General features: G+C 46.6%; 1 long non-coding RNA gene across 3 annotated transcripts in view; it reads right to left on the reverse strand.

The window, feature by feature from the left end:
* The window catches only part of LOC112984361 (uncharacterized), a 40,812-nt gene extending 31,705 nt beyond the window's left edge, over positions 1–9,107 (reverse strand). For all 3 annotated transcript variants that reach the window (XR_010391434.1, XR_010391433.1, XR_010391435.1), the window contains exons 1-4: positions 7,964–9,107; positions 5,667–6,128; positions 4,572–4,712; positions 4,296–4,462 (exon numbers count right to left, since the gene is read on the reverse strand). This is a non-coding gene — a long non-coding RNA (uncharacterized LOC112984361). The remainder of the gene's footprint in view (positions 1–4,295; positions 4,463–4,571; positions 4,713–5,666; positions 6,129–7,963) is intronic.
* Positions 9,108–9,194: the final 87 nt, after the last annotated feature.

Consider the following 9,194-nt stretch of genomic DNA (forward strand, 5'->3'; position numbering starts at 1 on the left):
AGCCCATGGGAGATGCTCCACCAGGGCTGCAGCCAGGCTCCTGAGACCTCGCTCCAGGATATCTCCATCCACTGCCCCGCAGCCCCACGCAGACTGCACCAGCACCAGCGGTCGCCACGTCACATGCAGGGTGGGCAAAAAGCATCACCCAACTCCCCAGCAGCCCCACGCCGAGCCGGTGCCACAGGGCCGACAAATCTGAGAGGCAGTATGCTGACCCCTTCCCTCAGCCCCCAGAGCTTGTCTGGTATCACACAGCCACCACCATGATATATTAAGATGAAGTGAGCTGTTGTAAAATGACATATATCTCAGTGAAAGAGAAACTCTTTAGCAAAGGTATTAAAGGCTATTAGGGCTTTCCTTTGTTGGCTACTTGCTCCATTTTGGCTGCATGAGCAGCCAGTCCTAGAGATCAAAGCAAAATAATGGAAAGCCTAATAAAGCCAGCAGAGATCTCTCAGGTAAAAATGTTTACTGTTAAAGAACACTGACAGGTCCTTTCAAGTCCTTTCCTGACCTGGCAGCATCTCAAGTGACTACACAACAGTTTTATATATGCACATGTAATTATTCTTTTTTCCTCCTTTTCAGACTGGGTTTGAGACAGCAGAAGCAGGCAACTAGTTTTATTCCAATTCAGTTCATTGTGCAACCTGTTAACCACTTAATAGCTCTCTAAAAGGACATTAAAAATGAAGTCAGGAAAACATTCTGCTAAAATGGTTCACCAAACACTAAGGCATTTATTTTTGATAGAATCTATATACAGGACAAACTGTGTTACCTCTTCAGTTTGAACCCCAAACGCTGTGACTTGTTGTCAGCAGTACATACTCATACATCACGCATGACCTCAGCTCTCACCAGTCCTTGGGGAACCACCATTTGATGAGGGAAAACAGGAAGGTGTGTGTGACACTGAGTGGAGCCCACCCTGGGTGAGATTTTGAGACAAGTGTCATCCTCCATCTGGAGTTTATGGATGCCGCAAGGCAGCTTGAGTACAGGGACCAACCAGAGTACTAGTTATTGATAATTCTCAGGTTTTATTCCAAAAACTGTAGGCTCAGGCACATCTCGAACAATTAATTAAGATGCCACTGAGTGACTAATCTGAAGAAAATGTCATACCAACCCTTTTCCCATTTACTTCAGTGCTATGGCCTGAAGCCCAATTATAACTTCAGTTGCCAGGATTTCTGAACAGCGTCCCCAGTACACACACAAGTTCCCTCTATCATTTTTGGACAATCACTGAAAGTTCGGATTTGTTTCCTCTGACTGTAATATAGGGATAATACTAAATGTCCTCAGTGAAGTACTACATTTGGGAATCACTTCGGAGCTGGGAAAGCGCTCAGTAAAGCCATAAGGGTGCTGCCGGTTGAGGCCCTGAGTGAACAAAAAGGACCTCCATACTCTTCCCCCCCCACAATCTGGATCCCCTGCAGAGCAGCCGGAGCCACAGCAGCGACTACAGTCAAACTGCAGGAGATCGAGACATCTCAGCCATGCCCATGGCATAGGCAGAGGTCAGCCGTGCAGTAAAACACCAAAAGTGGCTCTACCACATATCTACCAGGCTTAATCTGCTTCATCCTATATAACCCACACAAGTCACCCAGGCAGGGTCCATCCAGTGTGTTAGATGTATCCTGAATATATCACCTTCACTGTTCACGCTCTCTCTCCCCAGAGAGAAATGGAAATCCCAGACAAAAGTATGGGTTTCCCATTGAAGATCTGCATTGAAACAGGACAGCCAGCTGAGGAAACCTTTGGGAGGAAGTGGAGGAGGCCACACCATTGACAGACCATTGTGTCTGCAAGACAGAAGGGAACTCAAACTCCTTTGTAAGGAGACCAAACATATCACTTAATAAAAACAAGGCATCCTACAATGAACCTCTCTTTCCCATATTTATTCCTCTCTAAACACAGCAGTGCACAGATTATAGGAAATGGTTTTACATTTAACTTCAACCCCAAGTGGTAAAGAAACGGATTGTATCTCACAATGTAAATTTGCATCTACCATCATTTAATGGATGTTTTATACATGCTATGTACTACTGTGTTTTTATGGAAAGGCAAAAAAAATTACTTGGGAATTTGTTTTTAATTAAGCAATAAGGCTCAATGGGGTACTGCTATCATGCAATAAAACCACTCCTGGGGTGTTGTGAGGCATTTGGTCCAGATGAGTGCTTCAAATCACCCCCAGATTGTGATTAGATGATTACTCCCTGGAGTTAATATTAGATGGTTCTCTCTAGAGTTGTCTTATTGCTATTATAAAAAGTCTTCAACATGGGGAAACTAAGTAGCTTTTGTGCTTGAAGAAGATGAAGTTCGCAGTTTTGACTGTTGAGTGGCTGTCTGAGCTGTGTGGGTCCCATAGATCAATTTACCTATTTAGCATGCGTGAAAGATCATCTCAGTGCATTTCTTTGACCCAAACAGTTTTACAATTAAGTGGCTTCCTTTTTTCTAGGAGATGGAAGGATATAAAGAGACAAATAACTCCAAAATAAAGCAATCCCAAGACAAAGAGCTGAGGAATTTGATTCTGAGATATGTATTACTGGCTTTATCTTTTTGTAGGGAATAATGAATCCTAATCACTATTATGCTAATTGTATTAATGAAGGCTAATGCATGCAGTAGTGGTAAAAGATTCTCCCAAGTTGGGTGCATGAGGAGGTGCACGGCCTGAGGCATTTGTGGGGGCTCCCAAGCTAATAATTTCAAACAGCTCATGGTAGAGAGCCAAATTGTGGTGCCCTCCCCTGCCTCCCCCCAGCTGCTTTTCAGGGTTGAGGTTAGAGAAGAAAGTATTTCATTCTGGAAGAAGAACAAAACCAAAACCAAAGCCCTCTGCATATCTCAGCACACCAGAAAAAGAACTCTCTGGAAACATTAACTCTTGCAGGCCCCTTCCTCTGCCAAAAAGGCCATGAAAGGGGATGGTACTACAGGTGTGCAGACAGCTTTTGCACAGCCTCTTGACCCGCAGTACACAGCAGAGTCCTCCACTCCTCCTTCAGACGTCCCCAAGCCGCCCAACACACAATGCCTATTATACTTCTCAAATAAGCAACAAGTTTTACATTTCAGATTAAGATGTGATCCTCCACACTCATCCTTTGCACTCTGGTCTATGCCACATCTCAGACCTTGCACAACCCACTTAGTGATACAGTTTCTCTAAAAGCCAATAAACTTCTTTTGACCACAAAAGATACTTCCCTGGCTCCTCCTTCACCTCAGCACCTCTCCATTTAAAGACCCAACATGCCAATGGATTCTCAGCCAGGCTGAGGTTTGCCCTTCTGATTGCCAGGATGTCAGCAGAACACCTTGAAAAACCCACTGCCTTTTTGTTTACCATTTGAAAAGCATGAAAGGAAATAAATACTTCCTTACTTTTTTCCTTCCCCTTTCACAGAACTCTCTGCAATATGCACTCAATGCACCAAACTGCCTCAGATGCCCAGGGCGTTCACAACGGATGCCCTGCTGCGCAAAAGGCACTGACGCAGGGCAGGGTGCGGGTCCCTGGCACGGAGATGAGTCTCCCTTTCTGAGCAAGATGCACACTCAGCCTGGGCAGCAGATCCAAAGGGAAGAGACCAAAGCATGTTCTTCACGTAAACAGAAGCCATATCCATGGGCAAAGGAGGGTTTCTGAACGAAACTCTTTTAAGTGTCTTTGACTAATCAGTCAATCATAGGTGAACACATTTACATCTTTTTAAATTAACTGATGATTATCACAGTCTTGTTTCTGTGCTTTTGCCACAGTTTTAATATTTGAAATCCTTAATCTACCTAAGTTTAGTATTTGAAATACTTAATTGTGCACCACAGTTTATCTTGTGCAAAGAAGCACACTCCAAATACAATATCACTGTTTAAATAGAACAGCAACAGTAAGAAAAGAGTTCAGATGAAGAACATGCACAGAATAATGTTATTTTGGGAGGAAGGCTGAGCCCAAAAGATGCAGTACGCTGTCAGAGCAAGCTGCAAAATGCTTTCAGCAGCTTTTTTAGATATGTCTCTTTTTTCCATATGTATTTCATATGCTGTTCCTCTAACATTACACCTCTCACTGCACTGGCTGCCTGCATCTTCTCACAGTTCTGGCATTTTATACACTCTTACCTCTTTTTCACCTTGCCCTTTCATATTTTGATAAGAACCTGCTCCCGTTACTGGAAAAACACTACCCAGAAATGATAGTGTGGCAGTATGCCCAACTTACTGCTTGCTCATCACTGTGTACTCACCCATCCTGCTCCTCAGAACAGAGCAAACTCCTGAGCTTTCCTCCTTGTGCATCCCCACACCGGGCAGCTCTCACGTGAAACCTGGAGATGGCCCGACTCTAGGTGACTGACCCACTTGATGGATCCACTCAGAAAACGAACACGAAGTTCAGGGAGCATATGTGCTGCTAAAGACAAAAGGAGCCACGAGTTAGTTACACTGCCTGAAAAAAACTGAGACTAGGGAACCTGGACAAAACTGTTTTCCCTTGAAACACTGCAACAACCTCTTATTACCTGACAGAGCCATTTTCATGATGGTGGCTTCTTTACGGGAGTGTTGCTTCCACAGCTGTGTCAACATCAGCAGCTCTAATGCAATTACTCCACAGTCTCTGCAGCATGTCAGTCACAGGCATATGCTCATGTCCACCAAGGCTGTGGAGGATAAATGCAGCTATTAATTTGGGGAACACAGATTTTACCCACTTCTCACTGCCCAGCTTAGATCCTCAAAGCAGCAGAGTTTGCCCATTCCCTTCTTCCTTGCTTGGACCAGCTCACTTTTGAGCTATAAAATGCTGTTGCCACCTTTAACCTGACAGCCCATAGCTGTGACAGGGCATGTGGCATTGAGTGCTCAGAAAAGCAGGGTAAAGGATGGCGGTGTGGGACATCGGGGTGGCTGCTGTGCAAAGCAAGGCATGTCCACATCCTGGCAGCAGCAGGTTCTCACTTACCTCTTCATGTTCCCAGAGGCAGAAGTCACACCACTGCCCAGTGAGCACTCCAGACACATCTACCACACTCCTGCCCACCTTCTGCTTAACCTCACAAGTGTAAATCGGTGGATTTGGTTTGTGCATGCTTTTAAATCTTAAGTTTTTTCATGTCTCATGTTTTTAGCATACTCTACCATGCATCATGGTACACACTGACGGACGGCATCACAGAAAGAGCAACTCAGTGATAAAAAACTCACAGCATTTTAGACTTAGGAAGGGGAAGCTCAATGGAATTCGGAATTATGGAATGAAATTAGTTCCATGCTGATCCAAAACTTCACTTTGGATCAGATCTTCTTACTATTTCTGTGATTGCAATTACAGGCCATTGTGAATAGAACAGCTATTAAAACTGAAATTGGCTTAATAGGCAAATCCTTAGCATTCCTCTCTCCCACTATGTTTCACCACTACTATTTATCGCTGAAAATGAAGAAGAAACAAGAAAAATACCTTATCCTTTGACAGTACTAAGATGAACAGACAACTGCCAAAGCTTAGTACAAACACAAACACAGAGCCTACAAATAAAATGGGTTCATGCACTGACAGCCACTTTGTATAACACATTTCTACACAACATTTAAATTTAGCCTGCGCAATTTGCCTTTGGGGTCATTACTGGTTGTTCAGCACTTCAGTCGCAGCTCTATCTGAAGGCCACGCACAGTCCAGGCTCCACTGTGCTAAGCACTGAGTATACATAACCAGGCAAAACAGTGCTGAAGGTCTGAGCAGGGAGGGACAACGCACAGCAAACACCAAGGCTCTCATGACGCAAACTTCCAACTTCAGAATCTGCAAGTGTGAGTGTTTTTGTGCTCCTCGCATACGACAGCTTTTGTAATTTCAATGATCAATGAGATTTCTGAGCTGGGATACGACCGTGTGGTGAGGAACACGGGGCCATGAGTCAGGAGCTCCTGGGGCTCTTCTCAGCCTCCCAGTGATTCACTCTGAGACAGAGCTGGTCTGCTGCTGAACATGATGGCAAATCATCCGCTATTCCCACTTCAATGATCGAGCTGCATATGACCATATCTAACTCTCCGAGTTTCAGTTTTACTATCTGTAAAGAGGGTATAAAACACCACATGGTTATTAGAATTTACGCTGTACTTCAAGATCCTAAGACTAAAGCTCTGCACATGTGCAAAATACAGTTGTGATGTTAAAAAGAGAAAAGCATATTTATTGTACAGTATTTCTTTACATGAAAGGCTGAGGAGCAAGTAGGTTTCAAGGTTGCTTCCAGGAATATTTTCATCACTCCGACAATCATTTTGCAGCCAGATTCCTAGGAACAATTCAAAAACCAAGCAGCTTCCAGTATTTGAGTCTAGGAGAAACAACGTGGACACAACAACCTTCTGAAACTGGTCTGTCGGGCAGCTGTTTCAATGCAATCCTTAGAATTGGTGATATTTTGCAAACTGACATTTTAAGTCTAGAGTTTAAATCTGTACTGACAGAGAGGTGCATGAATCTGTAGTTTCTCGCACAGTCACTTCGAAGCACCTCATTTTTCAAGTATACATACGATGTTGGCAGGGCTCCAAAGATGCAAATCAATTACAGCAATTCAAAAGTTTCTAAGTCCACTGGGAGCCAGATCAGACAAACATTCATCCCTCCAGGCACTCTCACAAGAGCACGGGACAGAGATTATTCACTCTTTTAAGTAACATGTATAATGAACACATTGACTTATTCACTCATTAAGTAATAGGACTATTCCAAGTTCATTTGAATAAAACCTTGATATCACACTGAATCTCCACGGTTAAAAAACTGCCTTGTCCACTGACAAAATGACACATGTAGTCAATTAGTTAAAATCACTACCTATCCTATGATCATGGTAGGTTCCTAACATCCTAAACTGAATCTCGAAATTGAGTTTTATTCAAAATAATTTTATAAAATGTCTGCTTTTTTAAACATGCACTAAACATTCACTGTGCTCAGAATTTAACAGATGTTTTTGTTACTATTATAACCTAATCTTTTCCTGCAGGCTGTTGTAGTAACTTTGCCACTAGAAGATAATAAAGAGCCATTTTCTCCCCTGCAGAGTTTACCTTTGGCTGACTCAGCCTGAGCAGCTGCAGTTTCCTTTACTTGCTTTGAAATTATAGCATCCCAGTTGGGCAAGATATTTCTGCTACTGAGAAACAAGTGGTTTTGGAGAAAATGCCAGAGGTAATAGATCAGATAATGCAACCAGAGAAAGGTAAAAAGACTTTAAAAGCTGGTAATTTGGGCTGCAGCTTTTCTGAGTGGTCTCACAAATGTTTAACTTTTATCACCTGGAAGAAAAGAGCTCCTGAGCCTGCCTATCAAACGGCTTTTAAGATTACTGGTTAAACTCTGAGTTTATATTTCAACTCAAGGCATTCAAACCAGGATGTAGCAGCTTCCAAAAAGAAAAGGAAAAAAAACAAGTGCAACTGGTTAATGTGGAAGGCACAGCACGTACTTCAAGGCTTCCCTTGCCCCGTGCGGCAGTTGCCTGAACACACTTCCACCTTTTACTGGAGAGGGAGAAAGTAAAAACAACCTCCAAATCCCAGACGGTATGAATAACCCAACGCTTCATTTGGCCACCACATTGGTGGTTACTGCCCTGGTGAGCCTGTTATAGCTAGTCAGAAAACAAGAAGAAATCAAGATACCGGGTCCCAGTAGTAAAGACTATGAAAAAGATAACCTCACAGTAGATTCAAAATAATTATAGCACATGGGGAACAAAAAAAAAAAAGGCTTAAGAGTAATAATCTATGATAGGTTAGGTCTGAATTATTCTGGCAGCTAAGGCAACTTCTGACATATTTAGTTCAGGGCTTTGTATATTTACAGTTACTTTTATGCAAAAAAGCATTTTGTCAAGGGTTAGCTTCTAACCTGGCAGGTCTTCCCAGACTGGGCGCTGTGCCCCCGAGGCAGCGGAGACGGTTTGTACCTAGGCTCGGCACAAAGCGGCTGCCGGCTGCAAGAGCAGGCCGCAAAGGCAGGCGCCTTCTCCTCCTCCAAACGCCACGTCCCTGCATCCGGCCTTCCCTGCGCTCGTCCCCAGCATCTTCCCCACGGACGACGAGAGAAACAAGAAAACACGCTACGGCTTCAGAAACAGGCCGAGGAGCGTCGCTCGGCCCGTCGCTCTCCCCTGCGGGCTCTCTCCTCGCAGCGGTGCTCTGGAGCCCCTTCCCTGCCAGGGGACCACGCGCCGCCGGGGTCCAACGCCTGTCCGCGCCACTCCGCCCGCCCGACGCGGACATGGCGTACGAAGCAGCAAGTTCTTGCGGAAACTCCTGCGACTACCCAGCACTTCGGCTCCGAAACGTACCGCGAGCTTCTCAGCCCACGTTATTATTACCAAAGAAAACGAAAACCGGGAAAAGAAACATTTCTAATACCTTCACAGGTCCATCAGTTCCCATTAAAAATACAAGAGCTATTACAGCAAGCGAGCAAGTGTCTACATTACAGATCAGGGAGCCGCGCGGGGGCAAAAGCCGTGCGCGCCCCCGGGCCCAGCTCAAGCCCCCGGGGCGGGCAGGCGCGGAGGGAGGGAAGGAAGGAGGGAGGGAGGCCCCCAGCCGCTCCCGGGGCGCTGAGCACCGAGCCGCTGCCATCAGCGAGCACCTCCTCGGCGGCCTCGCCGCCGCCAGGGGCCCGGCCCGGCCGTGGAGGCCGCGGCGACCCGCGGGGCGGGGTATCGGTACCCGGTGTCCGGCTGCCGCCGCTCGCACACGCGCACGCAGGCGGAACCGAGCGGGCTGCGTCGCCTCGGCACAGGCGCCCCTAAAACACCTCCAGGGAGCCGCGGCCACAGCGCGGACCCGGCAGCTCCGGGCTCCGTAGAAACTTCGGGAAACACCCGTGACGCGACCAGAGAGCGGCCCCCCCTCAGCACCACCGGCGAGGGGAGTGCAGTGCTCGGGACCCCGCGCGAAGCAGCTCCGGCTCCGCGGGCAACGGCCGGCCTGACCCGCCCCGGCCCCGCCGTCTCGTCTCGTCTCGCCTCGCCTCGCCCGTGCCCCGGGCTGCCCCGGCGCCCGCCTCCCCCCGCGGGGGGGTTGGGGGGGGCGCGCCCGCGCGCAGCGCCGCACCACACCACACCCCGGCGAGCCCT

This window comes from Dromaius novaehollandiae, chromosome 13 (genome assembly GCF_036370855.1).
Source record: "Dromaius novaehollandiae isolate bDroNov1 chromosome 13, bDroNov1.hap1, whole genome shotgun sequence".
NCBI classification, from domain to species: Eukaryota; Metazoa; Chordata; class Aves; order Casuariiformes; family Dromaiidae; genus Dromaius; species Dromaius novaehollandiae.